This window comes from Numida meleagris, chromosome 2 (genome assembly GCF_002078875.1).
Source record: "Numida meleagris isolate 19003 breed g44 Domestic line chromosome 2, NumMel1.0, whole genome shotgun sequence".
Lineage (NCBI taxonomy): Eukaryota > Metazoa > Chordata > Aves > Galliformes > Numididae > Numida > Numida meleagris.
The window spans coordinates 17,760,541-17,776,890 of NC_034410.1; the positions used below are offsets into that span (position 1 = coordinate 17,760,541).

The window sequence follows — 16,350 nt, forward strand, 5'->3', positions numbered from 1 at the left end:
TGTGTTCACCTCCCCAGTTTTCATCAAGTGTGCTCATCGTATTTTCTATACCAAAATGCTTTTACACTTTTTTTAATAATAATCTGCTGGGAAATAAGAATACTACTTTTGTACCTTTGATTTAGATATAAAATATATAAGTTACATAAGCTATCAAGTGATTTTTTTTTTTAGCAGGGGCTGTTGAAACTTAACCTGCAAGATGAAGCTTTCTAAAATGAAATAAAAGTTTAATACTGAGTTTTAAAAGAAAATACATCCATGACAGTGTTCACAAGTTGAGAAGGGAATGGCAAATAGAAAACCTTGACCATGTTTTTCACAAGCTTACAAAGTGAATGCAGAATGCTTTCAAGAGTGAGATATTTAAAAATAGGACTTTTCCTGACTTATGTTTTCAGTGCAAAAGTTATTTATGTTGCATTCATTTGTAACAGACTTAACTCACTGCATCATAGAGGATTGGGTGACACATAATGCAATTTATGATACACATCAAGCAGGTAACAACCAGTGTGTGCTAGAAACAGAATACCTACCACTGCCTTTTCCTAGCTTCTCTCCAGGTTGTTCTGCTTCTACTAGTACTTTTCTCTGTGAGTTCTTTTGCAAATTTTTTAAAAATCATTTTTAGTGATAAAATACTAGCATGGCACCAGACTGCAATTATGATCAGAAGAAAATGAAAATAATGAAAATGAAGTTTTTTTAAAATACTTTTCAATTTGGGAAATGATTGAAAAAAAGTCACTAAATAATACTAATTTGTCACAGCAAAGGAGATGTTCCGTTCTTGTTGAAGTCTTCACTGCTTAAGATTTTGATGTCCAGAGCTGGTCTTTGAGGTGAAAAATTGAGGTTTCATTTCCTGGAGCCTTGGCCATTTGGGAGGGCAGTTAATTTAAGAGCTGTGCAGATGATCCTGTGGGTAGATACATCTTATGTTAACGTTGGGGCCAACTGAAATTTCTGATCTGTGAGAGAGAAGGATGAATCCTTCAGAGTGCCAAAAAGCATGGCCATTAAGACTTCAATTTGGGATCTGGGAAACTTCAGTGAGTCCCTGTTTTTAATCAGCTGCATTTTTATTCAGACCAGGAACTTAACTTAGGTCCTCTCATGACCTACATAGCTTTTTCCAGCAAGAGTGTTTCTTTTGTGTGGGTTAGTTCTGGAACACATCAGGGAGATGAAATGAGCAGTGCTCAAATGCTTAATGCCTTGTGTGGAACCGCTCTGTTAGGAAAGGCTGAGTGGGGTACCCTGCAGCAGGCCTGTGGTATTCGATTTTGGATATCGGCAAACCAAGAAATTTAATTTGGATCTAGTACCCTCAACATCAGAACATAGGAGGGTATGACACAGCTCACTTGCATACTCTTGTTCAAAGCAAGTTGGATTTTCCATTGTTGAAATTTGGAAAATTAAAGACAAATTCAAGGTGTTTTGTGAGATGGGAAACAGTTTTCTCCCCAGCTCTATTTTGGATTGGGATAAGGGGTTTACTCTTCTAGCAGAAGACCTTATTGCATAATGTATGATGCTGTCTGGCTCTAGAACCAAACGTATTTATCTGCCTTTTCAGACCCAGAAATATCTTTCTTAAGGTGAAAACTGTTTCATTTATTTTTTTCCTGTTTTGATGTATAGATCCTTTCTCTTCATTCCTAACCACCCCAGACTTAACAATGCAAGTTTGTTCCTTCCAGTCTTAACACAGACTTGTTTTATTTTCTTGATGTATGTAGGTGACACAGATTTTCATGGACTCTATTAGAAATAATTAATCCAGATAAAGCGGAATTTGAAAATGTGCATTATAAAGGAAATTGCATTTCATTTACATTTCTCTAAATTAATCTCATTTGATTTATAGCCTTACATCCTAGAAAGATAATTCTGCACTGGCTGCAGCTTGAATCTAATTAGCAAACTCCTCTATTATAGAAATGCATTCCACACAGAATAGTCTCTATATTTAGCAGATAAACAGTGTACATCATGGACTAAGGATCTAAATAAGGATACAAGACATTGAAAGGTAAGCACTTTAATAATTTTAAAATAATTTTGCTTTTTATGTGTAGCAAAATGGAAGAATGCTAATATATATATATTTAATTTTCAGTTTTGTTTTGATTCCATCTTGAAGTATTAGAAAGTTCTCAAAGAGCCTATTTGAAACAAAATTGTAACCGCTTCCTTGAAGGGGTAAGTGCATAGCTATTTTTGATGAAGATAAATAACAATGATAGGTATTATCTAGTGGAAATCTTTGTAAAATATTGTCTTTTGCCTTGATAATAAGTTTTGAAAGATAAATTAAAGCTAACATAGCACTCTGACTTTTGAAAGAGTATCTTATGCTATCAGTATAAACCCTATGATAGAAAAGAGAGCAGGGGGAGTGCGAGGAGAGTGGATTGATGGAGGGAAGTTGGATTTCAGTTGCTGTTTTGCTGCCAGCAATACTACTTCTAAGTCTTAGCCCAAACTAATGGAATTTATTTTGTAGCATGGTGGATATATCAGAAACAGAATGGGATTTCTTGGAAAAGAAAGAAATTTACTGTTATATTTCTTATTTTTTTTTGCATTAGAAGCCTAATTCTGTGGATGTGTAGCATGCTTGTTAGAATCTCAGAGCCTCTCTGGGACTTTCAGGATCAGCTACTGCAAACTACAGCTGTTACAGCTTCTTAGTACTGAGCTAGCTTCAAAGGCGTAAGCCAGGCATACGAGCATGCTAGTCTAGATTGATGTAGAGAATGCTACCTAAACTAAGCAGCTTTTTTTGGACTTCCAGCACCCTTTCTAAGACTGAGCAGGCATTTTAGAATTGGAATACATTTTATTAATTAATATATGTGAATATGTTTATAAGTCTCTGTTTTTTCAATTATTTCAAATATAGTTTTCATCACTTCTGCTGCAAATGAAGTTTCTTGGTATTGAATGCAAACAAAATGTTGGCATGTTAATACCAACAAAATTTATGCTGTTTATACAGAGAAATGTGTTAACTTAGTTAAAGATCTTCTGGTATTATTTGTCCATTTAGAAATTTGAGAGAGAGGATTTTCATTATGAATGCAAATATTCTCAGAATTAAAAAACCCAAACCCTATTTTTATAGGTAATTTTGCCAATAGGCTAACTGTAAACTGATCTTCCAAGTTAAGGTGGCGAAAGAGCAGAATAATTGAAGATGGCAAAAATCTATTTATTGATCTCTTGTGACACATGGCTAAATGAAGAAGTAGGAACTCAATCTAATAATCTTTCCTTCAGGGAAATTGAGCAATTAAAACAGTTTATAGCAGTGAGCTGCAATTTACTGTACATTTATGTCTAGATGTATGGTTTGAAGCATGGTTTATCCTTTGTGATAGAATCTTAAATGTGTTCCTGGTAAATCTCTGCAAAGTATATAGCAAAGCAAACGTCCATAGAAATCAGTGTGGTGTGAAGCTTTCATTAAGATATAGGCTGGTTCTTGGATAGCAGAGTCTTCTTGCTAGGTTGTGTGACTGGAAGGGTACATGGAAGCCTTCACAGGGGTTGTCCTCGTTACACTGAGTCCCTTTATAGGCATTTCTCACTTCCACTTAAATCATGTGGGAGTAAGAAGAAGCACACATCTGTGCCTTTCTTCCTTATGAGGGCTTGCAAAATGTGATCTTGCAATTCCTTTATATATAAAGTGACTCAGTTTCCAGCAGGAATGAATTGTATGTAAAATGGGAACTGTACCTTAGGGTAAAAAAGAAAAATAAGAAAGCAGATCAGATTTGGTTTATGAAGCATACTTATAAGGTATCCCACTTTGGTTAAGACCTTTTATGAAAAAGGAAGGTCCTTAGCAAAGAGAAGATAGAATTTTATCATTCCTCTATGTAGAGGGAGGTGAACTCTGCGCAGGTGTTAGTGAACCTAAGTACAGCTGATTTTGTAAAAGCTGCAAATGCAGCCAACTTGTTTTGTTTAGACACCCTAATTCCAAGGAATTAATTAACAGACCTCTTTGATTATTTGTATGAAAATATTTTAAAACATTAATTGAATTGTAATGTAAAACTGCAGTTTTCTTAGGTATATATTTTTGATGATATTCAATAGAATTTTCTTGAAAATGAAAATCTTGTAACATTCTTAAAGGCAGCATGTGAATTTGAATATGAATGGCTACAATGGTACATATTCAATGTCTTTGAAGTTAAAATGTTGAATTCTTTTTTTTAAAAATGTTTTTATATTAAGTGTTAACTGCCTTCAGTTAAATTTACACAGCTTCAAGGGAAGTGATGGAGGACTAAAGATCAGTTGTCTGGAAAAAGACATGAAGAAGAAGAATTGGGCATGACTTCAGATGTTATACAAATGTATATGCAGATATATATATATATGTGTGTATATATATATATAAAACCAAAGGAGGAAAAAAAGTCATATTACTACTGTACTTGTGCACATCTGCACATCTGTAATTAGAAACTGGCCCTAACAGATACTGAGACATAGCTCTGTATTTGGAATGTATTGGCACAGTTGATCAGCCTGTTTACTTGCTCAGACGTAAGATGGTCTCTCAAACTGCCAAAACAGGTTGTAGAGAAAAGTGGCAGGAGAAGATGCTAAGAACAAGACCTGGAATTTCATTTGTAGTATTCACAGTGTAATGCCTGCAGATACTTGTCTCTAAGGACTTTTTTCCCTCCACTGAACTAAGTGAAGGAGAAGAGTAGTGTGAAAGGAAACAAGAAAAATTAGTTACAACGTGTATGTCTGCATTTCACAAAACCAGCCATGGCACATCAATGAAGAGACTGGGTAAGCATGTTAAATTGCATACGAAAAGAGCTTGTATTATTCTAGTCAGTGCTGGGATTTTCGCTGCTTTTGAAGTGATTCACACTGGTATGACTATATTATTAATATATCTCTATATTAGTAAGCATGATTTTATTTCATTTGGAAGATATGCATATAATGGTGTACAACAACTGTATCTTCTTACATAACAAGAGTAGCAGTTTATGAACTGCTGCATGCATGTAGCAGATGTGCAAGACTTAGCTCATGATAGTGCTGATTGCCTTCTGCTTCCATGGTCTCCTCTGACAGTTTATTGCAGCTCCAAGTGGTATTCATTACTTGATGTGCTGTGGGTTTAATTCTACACAACTGTATTTCCAATATGCTACATGTAACTCATGTAATTAAGCAAATAACACTTGTATTCAATTGCTTTTTTTTCTGGTTGAAAGATAGGAGGTTAAATATGTAGTTCATATTCCTAATATAAGTGTACCTCTGTAATAAGATTGAGCTCGTACTGTGCTCTTGTGCAGTAAAGCATACATGTACAGAGTCATTTCCAACTTTGTCCAAGTTCTAGGTTCCTCTTCTAGCTTTGCTTTTTATAGATGCATACAAAGAGAGATTCTGAGAAGTCCTCTGTCCTCTGGCTTTCTGATATTTCTCTGTTGAAGTATTTTGACTTTTTATTCCGAGTTAGTATAAATAACTCTGCCTTTAAATGCAGAGGCCTAATAAGTGCATTAGAAATGACTTAGGAAAAGAATCACGTTAGTTTTAGATGACAGTGAATATTTTCTGCAAAGAGATTCTTATATAGCTTCACATACTCTGTAACTTTCAGAAATTTGTACGATGACTGAGCTCATGCTTAAGAAGTGATGAGTGTAAGTAGTATTTTAGATAGAACTCATGCTAAGTGAGCAGCTGGAGATGCTTTTCAAACTTCAGTGTATATTCAACTTAAAGATTCTATGATTCTATGAAAAATCATTCATTATTGATCATTGTTAAAGTATTATGCAGAAGCTAGGAAAATACTATGTCAAATTAGACCGTGTATATGTGAATTCTTTTCCTACATTTTCAGTAAAAAATTAAATTATATAATGGCCTGTTGCTCTCTTCACTTCCTTCTACTTTGATCGCCATGTAGAATAGTCAACAAGCATTCAGCCTTGTAATGCTTTCTTTCATTTATTACATTTTTACTGTGCCAGACAATATCCTTTACACCATAAAATGTTCCTGTAAAAACAACCAGTAACTTCCTTCTGGACTTTCTTTCTCACTTCTTTACTGTATGGAACTAAATTATTTTCATTACGACCCAAGAAATGGGAAGGTGTTGGAATCCCCTTTTATGTAGCTCTTACTTACACAAAGAAGTAAACCATGGAGATTAAAGTATACACACTTAATAGTTAAGTCGTACCCAGAGTAAACCTTTGTCTTCTGTGTTGGCTGTCCATTAGAGGTAGAGGGAGGCGCACCTGTGCTAAGGAATTTTACTGCTGTTTGCTGGAAAGGAGGTTTGCTGTTTGTTGAGACTCTGGAGCAGTGTGCTCGTACTGCATCAGAGTAGCACTGACTTTTTCACTGTCCCCATTCCCTCCTCAGTTACTCTTTGTTGGTCTGCCAGTTTTCTTAATCCCTGTAATATGTATGACAAAAAATCCAAACACTTGGGAAAAAAGCAGTATTTTTTTGACTCTGAAATGCTAAGATGAAGAATACTTTTTGGATGGTCAGCTACTCACTACAATCATTGTGTAAGGACCTGTCGGTACAGGTAGAATTGAATAACGTAGCAGACTTAAGTACAGGAAAATTTGCAGCAGTGAGTCACGTTAGGTTGTATTCCATGGGTGTAGTGAAGCCAATATCCATCCATAACCCTATCCAGGGTGATGCTCTTCACCTGCTGAAGATCAGCTTCGTTGTCCAGAGCAGGAAAAGCTTTAGAACGTATTGGTAACATGTTGAAAGATGACTTATTTTATAACACAAATGGAAAGATGCATGACTCTTCAACAGAAATAATGGAAGGATTTTTACCAATGAGTAGCTGGAAAACAAAATTTTGCCCAAGAGAGGTAACTGTATTTGGAAAAGCTGTTAGTGTTAAAAACAGGAATTTACAATGGTCATCAGTGGATAGTTTGAGCTAGTATATCCCATACTGCCTGTAAAAGCATTAGATGTGCAAATTCAGATGGGTGTTTGGATAAGTCCATTGAAATATTAAACCCAAATGTATAGTGAACTTCTGGTAAGCTATGAATATGTGAAAAAACTCAGCATCAGCAGAATATCTAAAATGGAACTGCTTGTCTGTCAGAGCTGTGTGTTTGGACTTGAGTGGCATGTGGCCTTCGGAAGATTTCTGCTGATGAAGGATCTCTTTCAGCAGCCCAACCGTGAGCAGTGATAACTGCTCAAAGAACCCTCACAACTGTGAGGCTGAAACTGTCCTCAGAGATGTAAGGGGAAATATTTTAGCTTAAATGGATCTATGGTAGTTGAAGGAAGCAGATGTGACACCCCTATAGGTGCTTTTTAAATAATCTTATTCCATCTGGCTTTATTCTTAAGACTCCATTAGAAAAAAACCATTTTTTCTCTTTTTTAAAATCAAGTTTTTTATGGATAGTAATGCTTTATTGTTATTTTTTACCTAGGATTTCAGAGGTCTTTTTAATAGAAGAAATTAATGTAAATATTCCTTATTTTCTTCTGTATCACTGTTTTCATATGAAATTAAGTAATTGCAAAAGCTATCGAGCTTTTATGAAGTTAAAATATATCTCTAAGTTTCTAAAAGTTTTAAACGGTGTTCTAACAGGGAATAGAATAGTCTTTCTGATTCTAATTGAAATAAATACATTTGACAGAATGACTGTAACCTTGCTTACTATATTGACAATATAAAATGAGTTGTGTGGTGGAAATAAAACAAGCCATCTAGAGACGTCCCTAAAGGTTTGGATTTATTGTATTGTTTAAATGGATCAACTCATGCATGAGAAATGAACACTAATTGTAAACTGGATACAAACCTGTAGACTTTAAGGGAAATTGAATCAAATGGTAATTAAATATTTTGATAGAGATGTTCTGGTATGTTTTCTCCTTAGAAAACAGCTACAAAGGTAAGCATTACAGAGAAATAATTAAAACATATGTTTGTGTTATGTTAGAACTGTGTCATTCAACTTCAAAACCAAAGTCATTGTATTTGTGTATGTCACTGCCACTAGTAAATTTTACTTTGATACTGTTAAACCTGTATTTGGTTAAACCTGTGTTTGAGTTGATGGGATGCTTTACATAAGATACACTTTAATTTAGAATGGTCTCTTTCTCCATGATCAAAACATTTGATCCAATCTAGAAGAATACCTCTTGGGCTTTTTCTGGTTAAAATAATAATAAAAAAGAAGTATCTTGTTTGTTTCACCTTCTGTTTATGATATAATATTCAGATTAAATTGCAAGGCAAGTTTCTTATGAAAAACATCAGCAATTTAAGAAATAATTAAATAATCTTCAAATATTTAACACAATGTTTAATGAACTTCATTTTAATCCATGGCAATTACTGTTTCTTGTCAACAGATGCAGAAGTAAAACCTTACATTAATATGTACTTACTAAAAACTCTGAACATCCTAATTGGAGTCTAAAACAGCTATGTAAATGTAAGCATAGAATTGACAGTTAATCTCTTTTCACATTTTGCTCCAGTACTGACTAGCACATGTACTGCTTTCTACTGTAGTTTATGCAACAACAACAAAAAAATCAGTCTGTAATGAAGACAAGTATAAAAAGTGTTCTTTAGCAACTATTGTAAGCATCAGTCTGTTATCTGGCAGAAGTGTTCTTGTCATGAAATGCAGCTTGCTTCAAGACTTGGTTGATTTGGAAGGTTTCTGATGTTTAAATGTACGGCTTTGGCTTTTTCTGTTATGGTACTAAGCAACTAAATAATTATGATCTCTCCCTCCCCTAGCTTTTTTCCTGTGTCACTTGAATATATTTAAGCAATATCAAAATCACTCATTATTTTTAATGAGAATGTATTTTTGAAGCCTGTGGTTTTTACATACAGTAAAAAGAAAATGAAATAAAATCTCTTTCCATAGAAACTCAACTTGGGAGCTAATTAAAATTAAGTTTTTAGAATGCTGAAAAATAATTAGCCCAAAAGTTGAATACCAGGAGTTTGTAATTCCAGAGATCCTTGAGTTGTTAAGTGCTTCTAAGGAAAAGACAATTTCTAATTTCCTTGTTTTCCTATATTGTCCATTACTGGCTTATCATTTCAGCTTTTGATTCTGTCTTATCTCATGCTTTTGTACTGCACATCAGTTGCTAGGGCAGCATCTTACACAGAAAACCTCCTGCTGAAGAACAAGATGCTCTGCTTCTTCTAAAGCTAATACCATCTTTAATCTCGATCCCTGGAGATTTGAATGTCTCACCCCTATAATGCTCACAGACTTCATTGACCTTGACAGCAGGGGTATCTGGTCCTCTGTGGCACTCAGTTATTTTTTTTACATGTTAACACATGTGTCTGTGATTTCCTTAGCCTGTCAGTAGTTGCATTAGTTGTGACAAAGCCAGCACTGTAGTAAGTGTAATGATTAAACTTTTTAACCATCCTAACACAAGAGGAAGTAGACAAAGTTTGCATATGATATTTCTACTTATGTCTACAGAGATCATATAAACTAAGAGTTTACTTTTCCAAAGAGCAGATTAGAGTGTCACAGGCGTTGCTTTCTAAGTGTTTCAGTTCTGTTCAAATAATGGTTTAGTTTCAGAAATGCTTGTGTGCTCTTTTTTAAGTTCTTTCTCTGGCTTATGCCAATGTGCTTCTCCTGTTCGCAACCACAGTATTTTAATGTAGGTCTTTTAAGTATTTTTTCAGATCATCCTTGAGTTAATTTTTTTTTTCTCTTGTCTTTTCTGATTTGCTAAGTTAGCAAGCTTGTTCAGATCTCCAGAAAGACGAGGTAAAAGTGGCAGATGATGAAAAATATCTGCAAATGGAGGAAGTCTGAACCTCAGTCACTGGAGTGGCTAAATACTGGCCTTTGGGGAAGACCAGTCTGAAGAAAATGGTATTTGAATGGTGATTATCTTGAACTTCAAGGGTGGTTGTCTTCAGCCTTTCTGAGCCTCATTCCTGCTGCCCCAGCTTTGTATCTGCCTTTCCCTTTCTCCAGTAGAGAATGATGGCGTAAACCGAAACCCTAACCATTTTGGCAAGTCCAACCCTTTTCCAGCCCTAAGAAGAGAAATACACTTCAAAGTTATGTCTTACATTGATGATGTTAACTGATTTTTATAGGATTTGGCGTAATAGGGTGGCTGTTCCCAGTTTCCAGAAAACTGGATGAGTAAGTGGCTGAGAAGAATAGTGGGGCTGGTGTGAATTTTCGCACAACAGATTTGATCTTTGAGGAAAAAGGAAGATTGGAATGTGAGGAAGCTGTGGTAAGATCCAGAGTGTGCATTAGGCAAGATCTGGGTGTCTTTGGAGCTGTTCCTCAGTGTACCAATACTGGGCAGAGCTGGAGCCGCTGGGTAGCGCTGTTCTACAGGCACCACTGATAGGAAAGGAGGGAGTCAGGGAACCTGAGGAGGGGTATCCAGCTCACCTGATGTTTTCTTGCCTGCTCAGCAGGAAGACCTGCTTTGATGTGGGCTGGGTTGCCCTTGGCTTCAGTGTTGTGAGCCCAAGGGAAATGGCCAAAAGGTTTCTTTACTTGTACAAAGAGAGCTGTAGATATGAGCAGGGCAAGAGCAGCAGGCATGGAATGAGGTCACTTGTTTGGCATTGCCTTGTGTTTAACATTCCTTTCTGTGCAACGTGTGGTTCTGGCTCAGATAATAGCTGGCAAGCTGTCTTGAATTGAGAAATTATTAGCAGTTGGGTTCCTTTTCATCAGAAAATTACAAGTTTATGGGTGGAAAGGCTCAAAAAAGCTTGGTGGTGATAGAAAATTTAGCAGAATTATTGGCTCTGAAGATAATAGCAAAAGATATGAAAGGCTCTGACAGTATTGAGGGATTGGAGATTAAACAATCGGCCTGTCTCAAAAAGGGGTAGAACAGATACTGAGAAGTCACAAAAGAAAATTAAACTGTCTGTATGAACCGAAAGCCAAGTGGAATATGTGTATAAAGTAGCAGGTAGCATGGAACTGGAAAAGAGAATTTGATTTTTCATTCTTTCTTAAAAGGTAAGAACGAGGAGCGTGGAGTGTAATTTTCAGGCATTGTGTTTAAAAGAAAAACATGACTTCTTTCTTGACACCTTATTGCTCTTCTGGTCTTTCTGTTACTTTCTGTTACAGACTAGAAAGCCTTTCTGAGCCCTGAATGACAGTTTTTTGAAGAGATTGCTAAGATGCAAATGTAAGTGGGATATGACTTACCTATGTAGATCTTACTGGTGTTATTTTTGTGTTATCATTAAGGTATTTGGAAACTAGCCAAGACATAGTAAGACTGAGGGGAAGTGAAGGCTGCTAGATATTGAAAGGTATTAAGAGCCTTTTAAAGCAAAGAATAACCACCAGTGTTCATGCAAGGCCACTGCAGTTAACTGACCAGATATTCAAGAGTAAGATGGTTTTGGCTAGCATTTTAGCTTTGACTGGAGGTGTGGTTTTCAAGTGCATCTCCTAATTAGAGCATACAAAGTGGATTAATTACAGTTGAAACTAAACTGAGTGATGCACTCCAGCTGCTAAAGTGTATACACTCCACTGGACCAGACTTGAGCTCTCCAATAGCTACTCCCATCTCCTATAGAGTGTGGAGTTTATGCACTCAGCACCAACTGTTTCATTCTACAGATCTGCTCCTATTGTGCTGCAGTACTTGCTAATGGAAACATTTCTTATGTTATCCTTGCTAGGAACTAGTTGTCACTTCAGAGTTGCATTCCTGTTGTACTCTGAAGTGGTACTAACTACAACTACAGGCTTTAAAATTCAGAAAGTGGAAGGGTGGAAGAAGTGGATGTTGAAAATCAGATTGTTGCATGACCTCTGTTTGCCCTGTCAAGGGGTCACTGAGACTTGTCTGGACTGTGCAGTAAACTTGTAATTTATGTGTGTGGAGGATGTCAGGAAGAAGATTCATGTCTGGATGTGCAGGTGCTCCATTAGGATTTAGAAAGACATGGATTGATTAGGTGGTTATTGCCCCATGCAAAATTAGCCTGGCCATAGACCCCTGACAGGGAAGCTTGGTGCATAACCAGAGCACCAAGCTGCAGCTGATAGAGCCTCAAAATGTTAATGGTAGGTAACTAAGATAACTTCGGAAGTGAATAGATTTTTGCTCGCACAGTCACGTCTGATATTCTGGGCCTGAACTTTTAGGGATGACATGCTGCACTTACTACATGTAGGAGCTGACTTTTGCTGTGATTTTTGGTTTTGGATCAGTAGAAGATAAGCACCCACAGTGCATGTGTGTGTATGTGGATACGATGCAGGTACCCAGAGCTGTACTGGTTACAGTTGTTTTCGAGCAGTGTATAAATATACGCCAGATGTATGAATTAGACTTGGGATCGGAGTATATCCTGCAGGTATAAATGAGACCTAGGATTTAGCTGGTAGGCTTCTTTCTGTAGGAGGAGATATTCCTATGGTCTAGAAGATCTTGAGGAGCATGGACAGTCTGAGGAAATGTGATCCATGTTAGTAATTTGTTTATGTTTTGCAATATGACCTTTTCTGACGCTGACTCCAAATAAAATGAGAGGGTTGACAGCTGAAGCACACAGTCCTCCTCTGTTAAAGTAATAAAACTGGCTGTTAAAACATGCCCTGTGGATCTGGCATTCATTCATGTTCATATCCTGCTCAGTGTTCAGTTTCTGTTCTGAAAAGTGTACTGCACAGAAACTGGTCCACATACTCAGCTCAGTTTCTTATCAGTTCTCAAGGACTGGCCTGACAGAAGAGAGGGTTTTCAGTAAGAATTTCCTGTTTAACGAGCACTTTGACTTACTTCAGTTAGGAGCACTGCATTGAAAGAATCACTGAGAGCTCTACTTCTCTCTCTTGCGGACAAGTATGTCATGTACACTTCTTAACACATTTGCCAAACTCTTTTTTTTTTTTTTTTTGAAGGTTGTTTCCTCACTTTGCCTACTGGAAGGTAAAAGCCACATTACAATTTCCACAATAAATTCATGGTAAGAGTTTGTCTATTCATATGCTAGAGTAATTCTCAGATTTTGCTATATGATGCTGAGCAAGTAGGCAGTCTTGATGTGCCCTTGCAAAAGTCTTAACTGATCCATCATAGAATCATAGAATTAGCTAGGTTGGAAAAGACCTACAAGATCATCCAGTCCAACCATCCACCTACCACCAATAACCCCACTAAGCCATGTCTCTCAACGCTATATCTAAATTTCTCTTGAGCACCTCCAGGGACAGTGACTCAACCACCTCCCTGGGCAGCCCATTCCAGAGCCTGACCACTCTTTCAGAAAAGTAGTATTTCCTAATGTCCAGTCTAAATCTCCCCTGGCGCAACTTGAGTCCATTCCCTCTCGTCCTGTCACTGTTTACAAGAGAGAAGAGGCCGACCCCCAGCTCACTACAACCTCCCTTCAGGTAGTTACAGAGAGTGATAAGGTCACCTCTGAGCCTCCTCTTCTCCAGACTGAACAACCCCAGCTCCCTCAGCTGCTCCTCATAAGGCCTGTGCTCCAGACCCCTCACCAGCTTTGTCACCCTCCTCTGAACACACTCCAGGACCTCAATGTCTTTCTTGTAGTGAGGGGCATCATGTCCCATTTCTGCCTTTTCTTACGGGAAAACAGCTTTTTTGAGCACAGAAAACCAGAGTGTTTTTCATAGTATCATAAGAGAGATTTTAAAAATACTTTGTTCTGATTCATTTTAGTATTGTATTTGCTTTCCCTTACGGCTATTCTGGTGTCATGTAGTCATTGTATGATTGTTTCAGATATGCAAATGTGCCTCTTTCCAACTATTATATTTGTATCTTGCAATATAAATTATCTGAAGAGCATATTTTTGTATTAAGTTATGTCAAATCCCGTCCTATTATTCCAGATATCACATTCAGTCTTTTTTTTTTTTTTTTTTGTAGAGAATCTTCTTTACTGCAATACCTCATAAATAAAATTATTAAATAAAATGAATCCCAATAAGACCCTTGAGTTGGTTCCTTCTGGGAGCCCTTCGGCCCTTTAGCATCATTCTGCTATCCGCATAGCTCATGGAATTCTTTGTGCAATCAACTGATCTCCTGCCTGTCTTTGAATATGCAATTTTTGGATCAGTTTTTATTTTTCTAACTTAATATATAAACCTTATTACTTTGTAGTTCTTCTCTATGATTTCCATGCATGATTTGATAGATGCTTTAGTAGTTCTTATTATGAGATTTGTAATTTCAAAGTGCCAGGGATTTATTCACTGTGCTTGGATAGTTAATTCTAGATTATTACGATTTGGGCACATAAAAGATATTTCAAAGATATCTTGTAAGTATAATGTTCTAATCTTGCCAGTTTGTGGTCTTTGAATTTTATTTCTAAATGCTAACCAATGTTTGCTTTCCTAACTAGCTGGTAATATTGATACATAAAAACAATTAACGGTTATATGAGAATATCCATGTTGTGATATAGATGAGGTCACAGAATTGGAACTCCAGTGGAACTTACGTCTATGATAAGTCTTTACATTTGGCTGTAGCTATAATGGATTTCACTTTCATGAAACCTTTCTTGCGTTCACCTCACCAGCCAGCACAGTTGCTGCTTAATACAAATGTGTCTGCTGGGTCAGTTATATAGCGGTCCTTCTCATTCTGCTCTCTAGCAGCCCTGTTTCTGCCAGCTTTTCTACCAGCACCACTGGATCAGAATGAAATTCTCCGTCGTTGGTTGTGAAAAAGAAGTGGACAGTTTGTAACCCTTTCTATTGGCTTACTTCCATTGTGTCTTGGTGCACACATGCAGTACAGCTTACTGAAATCTTTCTATGTCTTCCTGTTGTCCTTTCTTGCTCTGCCTCTCCTGATCCTTGGTTGCCTAAGTAGGAGATGGGGGAAATGTTGAGTTAAACCAACCAACTGCTGGAAGGGAAATCTTTTTAGCAAATATGACCAAAGGGTGGAACAGATAGTAAATACTCATGCATTTTGCTTCAGCCAGAACTCATGTCCACAAAAAATTGTGGACAGATTTTGATAGCCTCATAACCATGGAGTCTTTAATGTGCTGACAGAGATTAACCAGTAATTAGCAATTCAGGGGTCAGACTTCATTTTTAAACAGTTTTTCATGTTACTAGTAAAGCTGAAACATCTTTTATTTCTTTGATTTTCAGATTAAATCTGTGATTTTTGGAGAACAGTTCATGGGCAAGAAGTGAGCTCTAGGAGATTTCTGACTTTAATATGAAGTTTAGGAATGCATAATACTGAGTGGTTTAGTTGTATGTACATCCACTTGTTTCCAGGTAGCATTTAAGTTACAGCTTTGTCCCATGAAGTCCTAACTGTCTTGGGAGCTACCACCTCCTTCGTAGGCTTGTAATGTGAGTTTGAGCAACAGATCACTTGCTTCAGAGTGGTGGTAGAAAATTTGTCAAGTTTTCTCTGGTGGAGTCACAAAAACAAACAAACAAACAAACATGCAGAACAGAGACAAATAATATGTGCAGAGTAGTTCTATCAGTTCCCTAAATAAAGATGATTATTTGGACAAAAATACTTTTCCTGATGTGAGCAGTAAGGATTTTGCTGGAGTTAAAATACTGAAAAACAAGTAACATTTCTAGATTAAGACATCATCTGGGTGACGTTCTGTGTTTGGAAGGAAGATCATCCATCCAGGTCACTCCACTCTCATTTCTCTATTCTTGGTTCAACTCTCTGGAAGCTGGGCTTGCTGTAAGGGTTGTTGTCCTAAGTGAAAATCAAGGAGCTCTGCTTCTTGATATCAGAATATAGACATACTAAAATAGGAAAACAGAGCTTCTCAGGAGTGGAAGCAAGAGAAATTCATCTACTCATTGTATCTCTGTTGATTTTTTTTCTGAGTTACATTGTATTTGTGATGCTTCGTAAGTGAGCTTAAAGATATTAAAGGTATATTTTGAGATGTTTGTGCTAAAAAGACTCAAAGCAGTTCAGACGTATTGTCTCCTTTCCCATTCTGCAAGGTGGATTGACATGGATCCTGAAACCTGCTAAATACATGCTTGTTTTTTCCTTTTCTATGTAAGCAACCAGCATACGGTTTAGGCAGTACAGAATTTGAGTGACTATATAGTGGATTCCTTAAATAATGGAAAGGATGTTGGAAGTCTTAGGATAATACAGAAAACACCATTGGAAAGCTTTTTTTGCAAAGTTTTTCAGTCCCTTACTCAATATAAAAAATGAATATTGAGAAAAAAAGACCATGCAGGAATATAAGGTCTGTGAAACTTATTGTCTGTTGGTTTCATA

The 16,350-nt window shown here is 36.7% G+C and overlaps 1 protein-coding gene across 5 annotated transcripts in view; it reads left to right on the forward strand.

The window, feature by feature from the left end:
* NEBL (nebulette) overlaps window positions 1-16,350 on the forward strand; it is a 254,624-nt gene that overhangs the window by 120,413 nt on the left and 117,861 nt on the right. The window contains exons 3-7 of one of the 5 annotated variants that reach the window (XM_021386376.1): window positions 1,948-2,041; window positions 2,129-2,211; window positions 4,291-9,950; window positions 11,190-11,250; window positions 12,984-13,048. The exons of 3 other annotated variants lie outside the window; for them this stretch is intronic. The gene's annotated coding sequence lies outside the window, so the exon portion shown is untranslated. The remainder of the gene's footprint in view (window positions 1-1,947; window positions 2,042-2,128; window positions 2,212-4,290; window positions 9,951-11,189; window positions 11,251-12,983; window positions 13,049-16,350) is intronic. One more of the 5 variants, XM_021386378.1, reaches the window with a different exon arrangement.